The 16,356-nt window shown below is 40.7% G+C and overlaps 1 protein-coding gene across 6 annotated transcripts in view; it reads right to left on the reverse strand.

Moving 5' to 3' along the window:
- Positions 1 to 16,356, reverse strand: part of HERC3 (HECT and RLD domain containing E3 ubiquitin protein ligase 3) — a 138,239-nt gene that overhangs the window by 11,491 nt on the left and 110,392 nt on the right. The gene's annotated exons all lie outside the window — the stretch shown is intronic.

A 16,356-nucleotide genomic window follows, 5' to 3' on the forward strand; every position in this document is an offset into this window, starting at 1 on the left:
TAAATGTCCAACGACAGAGGAATGGATAAAGAAGATGGGGTACATATATGCAACGGAATATTACTCAGCCATAAAAAAGAACAAAATAATGCCATTTGCAGCCACATGGATGGACCTAGAGATTGTCATACTGAGTGAAGTAAGTCAGACACAGAAAGAAAACTGTCGTATGATATCGCTTATAAGTGGAATCTTAAAAAATGGTACAAATGAAGTTATTTACAAACCAGAAATTGAGTCACAGATGTAGAAAACAAACTTACAGTTACCAGGGGTGGAAGGGGGAAGGGATAAATTGGGAGACTGGGATTGACATAAACATACTACTGTATATATCGATAAAATAGATAAATAAGGACCTACTGTATAGCATAGGGAACTCTACTCAATACTCTGTAATGACCTATATGGGAAAAGAATCTAAAAAGGAGTGGATATATGTATAACCGATTCACTTTGCTGTACAGCAAAAACTAACACAACACTGTAAATCAACTATACTCCAATAAAAATTTTTAAAGGAGAGAGAACAAGGAAAAGCATAGGGGAAAAAATCTAAAGGTAAAAAAGGAAGTTATATCAATAGAATGATGTGGAAAAGAAATGCTGAGAAAAGAGTTTTGTGCATGGTCTAGACTGGCTAAGATTAGAATAAACTTAATTGAGTAAATGAATTACAATGTTAATGGTAAGATGGTGAAAAACTAGAATTTGGTTCTCTGTTAAGGAGACAAAGTTTTCTTGGAATATTTATATGATTTTGATAACCAATTGTGAAGTTTTTTTTTTTTTTACTTTTTAAGTACTCTATTGTAACTTTCTATATTTGCCTTTGAAATCTTTTATTGTCACTTTGTTTAAGTGAATAAGTATTGTTTCACAGTGACCTATAATCCTATTTGACCAAGTGTTTTAAAAACTCTTGGTAACTTTCACAAACTTCCTCAAATTCTAAATGAAGTTCTTTTGACCTCTAACTATCTTTGGGATGCTTCAAAGGGCCCCTGAAACATCTCAAAGAGAAATATTAAACTAATTAGGCTTATTTGATATGTTAAATTACATGGCTAGCATTATCAAATAAGTAGTGATAAACCTTCTTAGGTTATACTGTATGGGTAAATGTTATTAATATAAATGTTCTAAAAATTATATGAAATTTCTAAAATTTACATATGTCCTGGTATAATGTCATAATTCTAGTTATTTTAATATTATATTAAATATTTTAATATGGTGGACTTTATAATTTCATTAAATATTTTAATCTTGTATTTAATATTGTAATAGTATATGAAAATAACCAAATTTCTTTGACAAACGCATTGTAATCAGGTGTTTAACTGTGCCTTTTTAAGTCTTTTGTCATTTACACACAGTTACTGTTTTACTCTGATGCTTTTACAAAAATGCTTCATCTCCAAGAAGATTCATAGAAAGGACTTTTTGACAAGCACAGGTTTCTGGTAACTTTCAGATCATACTGCTTAACTGGGTAAGAAATTAAAGGATTCTAATGGAGAACCTGATGGCTTCACAAAACTGTTAACAGAAGATCAAGAATTAATAACATGGGACTGAACTGATGAAGATGATTATAATTTTTATGACTGAAAAATTTCTGATTATTTTTAATGTTTTATTTTTCCAGATTTGAGAAAACTTTTGCTCTTTCCTCTTAAGCTAACTATAATTTATAGCAACTTGGTAAATTATACCTTTGTAAGCAGAACTGAAACAGTTATCTTTTCTCTCTGATTCCTCCAGAATTTGGAAACTCTTAGTATTCTTATTCTCATGGCAATATTACTATTTGCATAAATTCAATAAGAATCTGTTCTCCTCATAACAGGAGACAGAATAGGAGATAACTGGAAACACTGGCTACATTAATGACTTTGGATGGAATGTCATATTCGAGACTATGCAAAAATCAGACATGACCAGACAGCTTTAAAGAACTGAGGTGGACTTTATGGAACCATAAAGCCTCTTGGAAAAACAACCTAGAACTTTGCTTACAGGATTCCCGGAAGCCTTATCAGGTGAATAAGGGAGGCCACTTCCTGGCAGGTGCATGGATCTCAAGGTATTCTGTGGACCTTGAGAGGAACCCACCCAAATCTGTAGGTATTGCAGGCAGAATCTGATGCCAAGTCCTTGGCATGGCTTTTCTGGCCTTGAGAGACCTTTGAAAAGTTCAGTCTGAGATCCCTCATGACAAGTTCCAGCAAAACCAATTTCAGAGAGCCTTATGTGATCTTAATTTGGCTATGTGTGGCAGAAATGAGGGTGATTTTAGAGAGAAAAAAGTTGTTTCAGTAGGTATTAATTTCTAGTGTTGTTAAACTGTCTTTGTGATTTGTATTGACTGCCTGAGACTCAACTTCCTAGACTCCTTGTTACTATGTTGCATTATTGTAAGATTTAATTGAACTATTACAAAGGACATTCTAAATTTGTTTCTGAAGCTTATCACAGTAATCTATCTTTGAATAAAGACAGATGCCCCCTGACCTGCAACCAAGAGATAATATACTGGAAAGACATCATTTAAAGGACTCTCTCCAACCTAGATGAAAGGACCCTTATCAGGTACTCATAACTAGCTCATGCATGGTGAAACTAAAGGGGACTGATTCTTGGATTCATATTTCCCTCTGAAGAAGGGGCCCTGCACCAGACTGGTCTACAGAGAGGACTGCTGGCCTCAAAATCACCTTAAAGCAATGCTCAGAGGAGAAACGACACCCACAGGACAAGAAGACAGTATCAGAAGTAGACAGCTATACTAATATGCTATACTAATATACCAGACCAGACCCGTATGATCATTTATAGTATTTTCTTGATTTCTTGGACTTCTGCACGTGAATCAAATGTTTTCTATCATGGCACAATCCTATAAAAATTCCAAAAATCAATCTGATATTTGGGTTTGTGGTCACTTATCTACATCCAGTACTTCAGGTTTACCTTGGTGGATTTCTTATCTCCAAGGCTGTAACTGGATGGCCCTTAGAAAATTTATTTTAGAAGAAAGAAGTTGTAGGGCCACTATTGATATTACTACATGGGAACCCCTCACTTGGCCAATCAATCATACTTTTTCCGGCCCTGGCCATCGACATGAGTTCTCTTTTCAAGTTCCTCAAGCTCCATCAGAGCAATGAGCTAAATTTCAGTCAAAGAACATAACTTCCCAATTATTAGAAGGGACCCTCCCTCAGGTACAGGATGGATTTATACGGCTAACACTGGGCTACGGTCATTTAAGTTTAAGGGCCCCCCCTAGGCTGGGAACAGTTAAATCATATTAAAGATCATCAGCCAGATAACACTAGAAAATTAGGCTGACGCCTTATGAAAAATGCCAACCAATCATTTCCCTTAAAGATAGCCACTGGTATGCAAGAGACTGGGGCAGGTGACCAGGATACTGGGTTGTACCTAATGGAATTCAATAGCTTTGTGGCACCAATTTCTGTCCCTGGCTTCTGCCAGAATGGACAGGCAGATGTATCCTAGGACTCCCTTGGGCTCAGTGTTCCAATTTAGATATGACTCCAGCAAATCTACAATGTATACAAGGCTGACAGATCAAGAGATCTGTATTTCATTGGCATGGCCATTTAACAGCTATTTCGGTGGCTTCAGTAGGACTGGAAGATGTAATCACCCACATCAAAGCCTTGACAAAAGTCACCCAACAGGCCTTCAACAATAGTAATCAGGCTATGAACCTACAGAATTCTGAGATCTCTGTGATGAGAAAAAGCAGTATTACAAAACACATGGCCCTTGATATCTTTACCACATCTCAAAGAGGCAGGCACCTGTGCCACTATTCAAACTGAATGCTGCGTTTTCATGCCAGATGAGTTCTCTAAAGTTACACATTGGTGACTCACACGAAGAATCTGATTTCTGCCTTAGTGATCCACTTCCTTGTCTTGGTGATCTTTTGGTTCTGGTTTGGTTCTGGAAGCTCATGCTCAAATCTCTACTTATGATCTTATTAATGTTACTAGCTATATTACCTACACCCTGTATAAGATTGTGGTTTCTTGCATTACCCAATGTGTAACAAGGTCTTGGGCAAAACTAATGACGGCTCAACATCTTGAGGCAATTCATCACATATATAGCCCTATACAAATTTAACTGTAATGGTGCATATCTAGATATGGGAAAAGGAACAAGGGAAAATATTTCCTATATCTTAATAGACTGGTAAGACAAATGATCCAGAGAATTTTTAAGTTATTAACAGGGCCTAATCCAGAAGTAGCACATTGTGTGGCCTGTCAATGACATCCTCGCCTGACCTAGGAATACAGGATGGATTAGTGCTGTGGGACAAATTGGTCACGAAATGCCTCCCAAAACTTGGTTAAACTTACGATCAAAAGGGAGGGAGTTGTAAAACAAAGAATGTTGCCTGCCATCCAGTTCTACAAGGATCAGGTCGTCTGCCACTGCAATCACTGACCTACGGTAAACACTGAAAGGAATTCGGGACAAAAAACAAAATGAAGCATCTGTGTTTTGACTATATGGGCCCCTAGATAGTTAAGATACATATCTAAGGAAGAATTTCAATGACCCCAGATTCTTGCACCTTCCCATACAGCGATGAGCAATTCTTTGTGTAATTAGCAGGAATCTTTCACCAAGATGTACGCTTGACTACATGTATCTCCCAGCCAAAAAATTCATATATCCTGGCTCCTCCCCTACTTCTTTACAGCAATTTCTCAGAGTTCTCTGAGAAACTGTCTCCAGGGCTAGCAGCATCAGTTAGGTCCCTGAATAAAACTGAAACTCACAGCTCTCACGTAGTGCATTTTTTAATTCTCTCAGCAGTCAATAACATTTTTCCGGTACAACTGCCTAAGAAAAGCACCACCAGCGTGAAGTTTTTTACTATAGCCTGTGATGGTTAATCTTATGTGTCAATCTGGCTAGGCTATGGTGCCCAGCTGTTTGGTCAAACCTCACTCGAGATGTTGCCGGGAAGGAGTTTTTTTAGACGTGATTAACTTTTTTTTTTTTTTTTTTTTTTTTTGCGGTACGCGGGCCTCTCACTGCTGTGGCCTCTCCCGCTGCGGAGCACAGGCTCCGGACGCGCAGGCCCAACGGCCATGGCTCACGGGCCCAGCCGCTCCGCAGCACGTGGGATCCTCCCGGACCGGGGCACGAACCCGCGTCCCCTGCATCGGCAGGCGGACTCTCAACCACTGCGCCACCAGGGAAGCCCTAGACGTGATTAACTTTTAAATCAGTAGACACTGAGTAAAGCAGGTTAGTCTTCCTAATGTGGGTGGCCTCACCCAGTCAGCTGAAAGCTTTGAAAGACTAAGGTCCTCCAAAGAAGGAATTTGGCCTCCGGACTGCCTTCGGACTCAAGACGGCAACATCAACTCCTGCCAGAATTTTCAGCCTGCCATCCTGCTCTGAAGACTTCTGACTGGCCAGCCCCACAGCTGCACACACAGATTCCTTAAAACCAATCTTCCTCGTGTGTGCGTGTGTGTGTTATTGGTTCTGTTTGTCTGGAGAACCCTAAGACACATTTAGGTACTAGGAAGGGGGGTACTACAGTAGCAAATACCTAAAAATGTAAAAGTGACTTTGGAATTGGGTAATAGGTAGAGGCTGGAAGCGCCCTGAGGCAGCGATAGAAAAAGCTTAAATTGCCTTGAAGGGACTGTTGATAGAAATATGGACATTAAAGGAGATTCCAAAGAGGGCTCAGAAAGAAAAGAGAGATGTAGAGAAAGCTTCTACTATCTTAGAAAATACGTGTATTAAGTCATAAACAGAATAATGCTAGGAATATGGATATTAAAGCACTATGGTGAAGTCCCAGATGGAGATGAAGAACACATTATTTTTTGAAAATTTGAAAATGGCGATCTTGTTATAACATGGCAGAGAACTTGGCCAAGTTTTGTTCTAGTATTTTATAGAAAGCAGAACTTCTAAGTAATAAACCTAGTTATTTAGTAGAGGAGATTTCTGAGCCAAGTATTTAAGGTGTGGTCTGGTTTCTTCTTACAGTAAGATGCAAGAAGAAAGAGATAAATTGAAGAGGGAATTGTTAAGCAAAAAAGAACTAGAGAGGAGACCTTCAAGATGGCGGACGAGTAAGACGCGGAGGTCACCTTCCTCCCCACAGATACACCAGAAAGACATCTACACGTGGAACAACTCCTACAGAACACCTACTGAACGCTGGCAGAAGACCTCAGACCTCCCAAAAGGCAAGAAACTCCCCACGTACCTGGGTAGGGCAAAAGAAAAAAGAAACAACAGAGACAAAAGAATAGGAATGGGACCTGCATCTCCGGGAGGGCGCTGTGAAGGAGGAAAGGTTTCCACACACTAGGAAGCCCCTTTGCGGGCGGAGACTGCGGGTGGCGGAGGGGGGAACTTCAGAGCCGCGGAGGAGAGCGCAGCAACAGGGGTGCGGAGGGCAAAGCAGGGAGATTGCCGCACAGAGGATCAGGGCCGACCGGCACTCACCAGCCCGAGGCTTGTCTGCTCACCGCCGGGGCGGGCGGGGCTGGGAGCTGCGGCTCGGGCTTCGGTCGGAGCGCAGGGAGAGGACTGGGGTTGGCGGCGTGAACACAGCCTGCAGGGGTTAGTGCGCCACGGCTAGCCGGGAGGGAGTCCGGGGAAAAGTCTGGAGCTGCCGAAGAGACAACAGACTTTTTCTTACCTCTTTGTTTCCTGGTGCTCGAGGAGAGGGGATTAAGAACGCCGCTTAAAGGAGCTCCAGAGACGGGCACGAGCCGCGGCTAAAAGCGCGGACCCCAGAGACGGGCATGAGACGCTAAGGCTGCTGCTGCCGCCACCAAGAAGCCTGTGTGCGAGCACAGGTCACACTCCACACCTCCCTTCCGGGGAGCCTGTGCAGCCCGCCACTGCCGGGGTCCCGGGATCCAAGGTCAACTCCTCCGGGAGAACGCACGGCGCGCCTCACGCTGGTGCAACATCACGCCGGCCTCTGACGCGGCAGGCCCGCCCCGCACTCCGTGCCCCTCCCTCCCCCCGGCCTGAGTGAGCCAGAGCCCCCGAATCTGCGGCTCCTTTAACCCCGCCCTGTCTGAGCAAAGAACAGACGCCCTCAGGAGAGACCTACATGCAGAGGCGGGGCCAAATCCACAGCTGAGCCCCAGGAGCTGTGCGAACAAAGAAGAGAAAGGGAAATCTCTCCCAGCAGCCTCAGGAGCAGCGGATTAAATCTCCACAATCAACGTGATGTACCCTGCATCTGTGGAATACCTGAATAGACAGCGAATCATCCCAAAACTGAGGCAGTGGACGTTTTGGGATGAGCAAATGTAGACTCAAATGTAGACCTGGAGTTTGCTTTCTATATCTAACTGGTTTTATGTTTATCTTAGATTAGTATTTACAGTTTATTATCATTGGTAGATTTGTTTATTGATTTGGTTGCTCTCTTCCTTTTTTTTTTTTTTTTGCTTTACGCAGGCCTCTCACTGTTGTGGCCTCTCCCGTTGTGAAGCACAGGCTCCGGACGCACAGGCTCAGCGGCCATGGCTCACGGGCCCAGCCGCTCCATGGCATGTGGGATCTTCCCAGACCGGGGCACGAACCCGTGTCCCCTACATCAGCAGGCGGACTCTCAACCACTGCGCCACCAGGAAAGCCCTCTTGCTTTTTTATATATTTTTTTTTTTTCCTTTTTTTTTTTTGTGAGTGTGTATGTGTATGCTTCTATGTGTGATTTTTGTCTGTATAGCTTTCCTTTTACCATTTGTCCCAGGGTTCTGTCTATCTGTAGATATTTTTTTTTTTGGTATAGTTTTTAGGACTTCTTATCATTGGTGGATTTGTTTTTAGGTTTGGTTGCACTCTTCTTTCTTTCAAATTTTTTATTTTTAATAATTTAAAAAAATTTTTTACTTTGTTTTATTTATTTTTCTTTCTTTCCTTCCTTCCTTCCATCCTTCCTTCCTTCTTTCTTTCTTTCTTTTTTCTCTCCCTTTAATTCTGAGCCATGTGGCTGACAGGGTCTTGGTGCTCTGGGCAGGTGTCAGGCCTGAGCCACTGAGGTGGGAGAGCTGAGTTCAGGACACTGGTCCACCAGAGACCTCCCAGAGATCTCCATCTCTATGCTAAGACCCAGCTCCACTCAATGACCAGCAAGCTCCAGTGCTAGACACCCTACGCCAGACAACTAGCAAGACAGGAACACAGCCCCACCCATTAGCAAAGAGGCTGCCTAAAATCATAATGTCACAGACACCCCAAAACACACCACCGGACACAGACCTGCCCACCAGAAAGACAAGATACAGCCTCATCCACGAGAACACAGGCACTAATCCCCTCCACCAGGAAGCCTACACAACCCACTGGGCGCAGACACCAAAAACAACGGGAACTACGAACCTGCAGCCTGCGAAAAGGAGATCGCAAACACAATAAGTTAAGCAAAATGAGAAGACAGAGAAACACACAGCTGATGAAGGACCAAGGTAAAAACCCACCAGACCAAACAAATGAAGAGGAAATAGGCAGTCTACCTGAAAAAGAATTCAGAGTAATGATAGTAAAGATGATCCAAAACTTTGGAAACAGAATGGAGAAAGTACAAGAAACGTTTAACAAGGACCTACAAGAACTAAAGAGCAAAGAAACAATGATGAACAACAAAATAAATGAAATTAAAAATTCTCTAGAAGGAATCAAAAGCAGAATAACTGAGGCAGAAGAACGGATAAGTGACCTGGAAGATACAATAGTGGAAGTAACTACCGCAGAGCAGAATAAAGAAAAAAGAATGAAAAGAATTGAGGCCAGTCTCAGAGACCACTGGTTCAATACTAAACGTACCAACATTTGAATTATAGGGGTCCCAGAAGAAGAAGAGAAAAAGAAAGGGACTGAGAAAATATTTGAAGAGATTATAGTGGAAAACTTCCCTAATATGGGAAAGGAAATAGTCAATCAAGTCCAGGAAGCACACAGAGTCCTATAAAGGATAAATCCAAGGAGAAACACCCCAAGACATATATTAATCAAACTATCAAAAATTACAAACAAAGAAAAAATATTAAAAGCAGCAAAGGAAAAACAACAAATAACATACAAGGGAATCCCCAGAAGGTTAACACCTGATCTTTCAGCAGAAACTCTGCAAGCCAGAATGGTGTGGCAGGACCTATTTAAAGTGACGAAAGGGAAAAAAACTACAACCAAGATTACTCTACACAGCGAGGATCTCATTCAGATACAAAAGAGAAATTAAAACCTTTACAGAGAAGCAAAAGCTAAGAGAATTCAGCACCACCAAACCAGCTCTACAACAAATGCTAAACGAACTTCTCTATGCAAGAAACACAAGTGAAGGAAAAGACCTACAGTAACAAACCCAAAACAATTAAGAAAATGGTAACAGGAACATACATATCGATAACTACCTTAAATGTAAATGGATTAAATGGTCCCACCAAAAGACACAGACTGGCTGAATGGATACAAAAACAAGACCCATACATATGCTGTCTACAAGAGACCCCCTTCAGACATAGGGACACATACAGACTGAAAGTGAGGGGATGGAAAAAAGATATTCCATGCATATGGAAATCAGAAGAAAGCTGGAGTAGCAATTCTCATAACAGACAAAACAGACTTTAAAGACAATTACAAGAGACAAAGAAGAACACTACATAATGATCAAGGGATCGATCCAAGAAGAAGATATAACAATTTTAAATATTTATGCAACCAACAAAGAAACACCTCAATAAATAAGGCAAATGCTAACAGCCATAACAGGGGAAATTGGCAGTAACACAGTCATAGTACGGGACTTTAACACCCCACTTTCACCAATGGACAGATCATGAGAAATGAAAATAAATAAGGAAACACAAGCTTTAAATGACACATTAAACAAGATGGACTTAACTGATATTTATAGGACATTCCATCCAAAAACAACAGAATACAATTTCTTCTCAAGTACTCATGGAACATTCTCCAGGATAGATCATATCTTCGGTCACATATCAAGCCTTGGTAAACTTAACAAAACTGAAATCATATCAAGTATCTTTTCCGACCACAATGCTATGAGACTAGATATCAATTACAGGAAAAAAAATCTGTAAAAAATACAAACACATGGGAGCTAAACAATACACTACGTAAAATCAAGACATCACTGAAGAAATCAAAGAGGAAATCAAAAAATACCTAGAAACAAATGACAATGAAAAGACGACAACCCAAAACCTATGGAATGCAGGAAAGGCAGTTCTAAGAGGGAAGTTTATAGCAATACAATCCTTCCTCAAGAAACAAGAAACATCTCAAATAAACAACCTAACCTTACACCTAAAGCAATTAGAGAAAGAAGAACAGACAAAACCCAAAGTTAGCAGAAGGAAATAAAGATCAGAGCAGAAATAAATGAAACAGAAACAAAGAAAACAATAGCAATGATCAATAAAACTAAAAGCTGGTTCTTTGAGAAGATAAACAAAATTGATAAACCAGTAGCCAGACTCATCAAGAAAAAAAAGGGAAAAGGCTCAAATCAATAGACTTAGAAATGAAAAAGGAGAAGTAACAACTGACACTGCAGAAACACAAAAGATCATGAGAGATTACTACAAAGAACTCTATGCGTATAAAATGGAAAACCTGGAAGAAATGGACAAATGCTTAGAAATGCACAACCTGCCGAGACTGAACCAGGAAGAAATAGAAAATATGAACAGACCAATCACAAGCACTGAAATTGAGACTGTGATTAAAAATCTTCCAACAAACAAAAGCCCAGAATCAGATGGCTTCACAGGCGAATTCTATCAAACATTTAGAGAAGAGCTAACACCTATCCTTCTCAAACTCTTCCAAAATAAAGCAGAGGGAGGAACACTCCCAATCTCATTCTACGAGGCCACCATCACCCTGATACCAAAACCAGACAAGGATGCCACAAAAAAGGAAAACTACAGGCCAATATCACTGATGAACATAGATGCAAAAATCCTCAACAAAATACTAGCAAACAGAATCCAACAGCACATTAAAAGGATCATACACCATGATCAAGTGGGGTTTATCCCAGGAATGCAAGGATTCTTCAATATATGAAAATCAATCAATGTGATACACCATATTAACAAATAGAAGGAGAAAAACCATATGATCATCTCAATAGATGCAGAGAAACCTTCTGACAAAATTCAACACCCATTTATGTTGAAAACCCTCCAGAAAGTTGGCATAGAGGGAACTTACCTCAACATAATGAAGTCCATATATGACAAACCCACAGCCAACATCGTTCTCAATGGTGAAAAACTGAAACCATTTCCACTAAGATCAGGAACAAGACAAGGTTGCCCATTCTCACCCCCATTATTCAACATAGTTTTGGAAGTTTCAGCCACAGCAATCAGAGAAGGAAAGGAAATAAAAGGAATCCAAATTGGAAAAGAAGAAATAAAGCTGTCACTGTTTGCAGATGACATGATACTATACATAAAGAATCCTAAAGACACTACCAGAAAACTACTAGAGCTAATCAATGAATTTGGTAAAGTAGCAGGATACAAAATTAATGCACAGAAACCTCTTGCATTCCTATACACTAATGATGAACAATCTGAAAGAGAAATTATGGAAACACTCCCATTTACCACTGCAACAAAAATAATAAAATACCTAGGAATAAACCTATCTAAGGAGACAAAAGACCTGTATGCAGAAAACTATGACACTGATGAAAGAAATTAAAGATGATATAGATGGAGAGATATACCATGTTCTTGGATTGGAAGAATCAACATTGTGAGAATGACTATACTACCCAACGCAATCTACAGATTCAATGCAATCCCTATCAAACTACCAACAGCATTTTTCACAGAACTATAACAAAAAATTTCAGTTTGTATGGAAATACAAAAGACCCCGAATAGCCAAAGTAATCTTGAGAATGAAAAACGGAGCTGGAGGAATCAGGCTCTGTGACTTCAGACTATACTACAAAGGTACAGTAATCAAGACAGTATGGTACTGGCACAAAAACAGAAATATAGATCAATGGAACAGGATAGAAAGCCCAGAGATAAACCCACACACATATGGTCACCTTATCTTTGTTAAAGGAGGCAAGAATATACAGTGGAGAAAAGACAGCCTCTTCAAAAAGTGTTGCTGGGAAAACTGGACAGCTACATGTAAAAGAAAGAAATCAGAACACTCCCTAACACTATACACAAAAATAAACTCAAAATGGATTAAAGACGTAAATGTAAGGCCAGACACTATAAAACTCTTAGAGGAGAACATAGGCAGAACACTCTATGACATCAATCACAGCAAGATCCTTTTTGACCCACCTCCTAGAGAAATGGAAATAAACAAATGGGACCTAATGAAATTTAAGAGGTTTTGCACAGCAAAAGAAACCATAAACAAGACAAAAAGACAGCCCTCAGACTGGGAGAAAATATCTGCAAATGAAGCAACTGACAAAGGATTAATTTCCAAAGTACAGAAGCAGCTCATGCAGCTCAATGTCAAAAAACAAACAACCCAATCCAAAAATGGGCACAAGACCTAAATAGACATTTCTCCAAAGAAGATGTACAGATTGCCAACAAACACGTGAAAGGATGCTCAACATCACTAATCATTAGAGAAATGCAATTCAAAACTACAATGAGGTACCACCTCACACCACTCAGAATGGCCATCATCAAAATATCTACAAACAAAAAATGCTGGAGAGGGTGTGGAGAAAAGGGAACCCTCTTGCACTGTTGGTAGGAATGTAAATGGATACAGCCACTATGGAGAACAGTATGGAGGTTCCTTAAAAAACTAAAAATAGAACTACCATATGACCCAGTAATACCACTATCGGGCATATACCCTGAGAAAACCATAATTCAAAAAAAGTCATGTACCACAATGTTCACTGCAGCTCTATTTACAATACCCAGGACATGGAAGCAACCTAAGTGTCGATGAATGGATAAAGAAGATGTGGCACATATATACAATGGAATATTACTCAGCCATAAAAAGAAACGAAAATGAGTTATTTGTAGTGAGGTGGATGGACCTAGGGTCTGTCATATAGAGTGAAGTAAGTCAGAAAGAGAAAAACAAATACTATGCTAACACATATATATGGAATCTAAAAAAAAAAAAAAGGTTTGATGAACCTAGGGGCAGGACAGGAATAAAGACGCAGACGTAGAGAATGGACTTGAGGACACGGGGAGGGGGAAGGGTAAGCTGGGACGAAGTGAGAGAGTAGCATTGACATATATACACTACCAAATGTAAAATAGCTAGTGGGAAGCAGCCGCATAGAATAGGGACATCAGCTCGGCGCTTTGTGACCACCTAGAGGGGTGGGATAGGGAGGGTGGGAGGGAGATACAAGCGGCAGGAGATATGGGGATATATGTATATGTATAGCTGATTCACTTTGTTATAAAGCAGAAACTAACACACCATTGTAAAGCAATTATACTCCAATAAAGGTGTTAAACAAAAAACAGACATAGGCATAGTCAAAAAAAAAAAAGAACTAGAACTTGAAGGTTTGGAAAATTCTGACTATCCATATATCACGCTCTGGAAAAAAGCCAAGGGTGTGGCTGAACAATGGTTTGCTGAAGAGATCAGGCATGTGACTCATGGATCAATCATCTCAGCAGAAGCCAGGAAAAGAGATGTGGCTCTCCAGGAAAGATCTGTGGAGGACCCTCTTGTCTGATGGCTTGGACTCCCATGAATTGCCTGGGAGGCCAACAAGGTTTATGAGAATTTTATACCAGCAGAAACACTGCCAGCTTGCACTGAAGGGGCAAAGATGGTAAAAAATGAAGAAAGGCTGTCAGGATTCCACAGGTGTGAAATGAGTCAGTAGAGCTAACTGGCTGTGAATAAGTGTTATCTTGCAAGAAAAGGGAAGAATGACCCCAACGGCAGATAAGAGTCCAGTAGGGCTATCACTGCCACCATGGGCATACGTCCAGGAACAAGGCTGGCACTTCCATGGCTCCAGAAGCCAGGACTACTATCCCGGTGGGCCAGAGGAGAGAGCATGGAGCCAAAGAGGATTGTTCTCCAAGTCTTAAAATCTAAGGATTAGGGGACCCTGGTGATCCAGTGGTTGAGAATCTGCATTCCAATGCAGGGGACGCGGGTTCAATCCCTGCTCAGGGAAGTAAGATCCCACCTGCTGCGGGGTAACTAAGCCTGCGTGCTCTAGAGCCCACGTGCCGCAGCTGCTGGGCCCGCACACTCTGGAGCCCACGTGCCACAACTAGAGAGAAGCCCGCACGCCGCAACAAAAGATCCCACGTGCCGACGCAGCCACATAAATAATAAATAAATAATTATTTTAAAAATATCTAACAAACAGAATGGGAGAAAATATTTGCAAACGAAGTGACTGACAAAGGATTAATCTCCAAAATACATAAACAGCTCAGGCAGCTCAATATCAAAACAAAACCAAACAACCCAATCCAAAAACGGGTGGAAGATCTAAAGAGACATCTCTCCAAAGAAGAGATACAGATGCACATGAAAAGATGCTCTTCGCTACTTACCAGAGAAATGCAAATCAAAACTACAACGAGGTGTCACCTCACACCGGTCAGAATGGCCATCACCAAAAAATCTACAAACAATAAATGCTGGAGAGGGTGTGGAGAAAAGAGAATCCTCCCACACTGTTCGTGGGAATGTAAATCGGTACAGCCACTATGTTCCTTAAAACACTAAAAATAGAGCTACCATATGATCCAGCAATCCTACTCCTGGGCATATATCCAGAGAAAACCGTAATTCAAAAAGATACACATACCCCAATGTTCACTGCAGCACTATTTACAACAGCCAGGACATGGAAGGAACCTAAATGTCCATCAACAGAGGAATGGATAAAGACAATGTGGTACATATTATACAATGGAATACTACTCAGCCATAAAAAGAATGAAATAATGCTATTTGCAGCAACATGGGTGGACCTAGAGATCGTCATACTGAATGAAGTCAGTCAGAGAAAGACAAATATCGTATGATATCACTTATACATGGAATCTAAAAAAATGGTACAAATTAACTTATTTACAAAACAGAAATAGAGTTACAGATGTAGAAAACAAACTTATGGTTACCGGGGGGAAGCTGGGGGATAAACTGGGAGACTGGGATTGACATAAACACACTACTGTATGTAAAATAGATAACTAATAAGAACCTACTGTATAGCACAGGGAACTTTACTCAATACTTTGTAATGACCTATATGGGAAAAGAATCTGAAAAAGAGTGGATGTGTACGTATATGTATAACTGATTCACTTCGCTGTACAGCAGAAACTACACAACACTGTAAATCAACTGTACACCAATAAAATTATTTTTAAAAATCTAATGACAGAATGGCCATTATCAAAAAAGCTAAAAACAAAAAATGCTGGAAAGGGTGTGGTGAAAAAGGAACCCTCCTACACTCTTGGTGGGAATGTAAACTGATACAACCACTATGGAAAACAGTATGGAGGTTCCTTAAAAAACTACAAATAGAATTACCATATGACCCAGCAATCCCACTACTGGGCATATACCCTGAGAAAACCGTAATTCAAAAAGTCATGTACCAAAATGTTCACTGCAGCTCTATTTACAATAGCCAGGAGATGGAAACAACCCAAGTGTCCATCATCAGATGAATGGATAAAGAACATGTGGCACATATATACAACGGAATATTACTCAGCCATAAAAAGAAACGAAATTGAGCTATTTGTAATGAGGTGGATGGACCTAGAGTCTGTCATACAGAGTGAAATAAGTCAGAAAGAGAAAAACAAATACCTTATGCTAACACATATATATAGAATCTAAAAAAAAAAAATGGTGCTGATGAACCTAGTTGCAGGGCAGGAATAAAGAGGTAGACATAGAGAATGGACGTGATGACATGGGGCGGGAGGGCGAAGCTGGGGCGAAGTGAGGGTAGCACTGACATATATACACTACTGAATGTAAAATAGTTGGCTGGTGTGAAGCAGCAGCACAGCACAGGGAGATCGGCTCGGTGCTTTGCAGTGACCTAGAGGGGTGGGATTGGGAGGGTAGGAGGGAGACGCAAGAGGGAGGGAACTGGGGACACGTGTATGCACGTGGCTGATTCGCTTTGTTGTGCAAGAGAAACTAACATGGTACTGCGAAGCAATTATACTCCAATAAAGATGTATTAAAAAAAAACTAATGAAATTTGCCCTGCTAGGTTTATAATTTGCTTGGGACCTCTGGCCTCTTTCTTCC

Source organism: Phocoena sinus, chromosome 5 (assembly GCF_008692025.1).
Source record: "Phocoena sinus isolate mPhoSin1 chromosome 5, mPhoSin1.pri, whole genome shotgun sequence".
NCBI classification, from domain to species: domain Eukaryota; kingdom Metazoa; phylum Chordata; class Mammalia; order Artiodactyla; family Phocoenidae; genus Phocoena; species Phocoena sinus.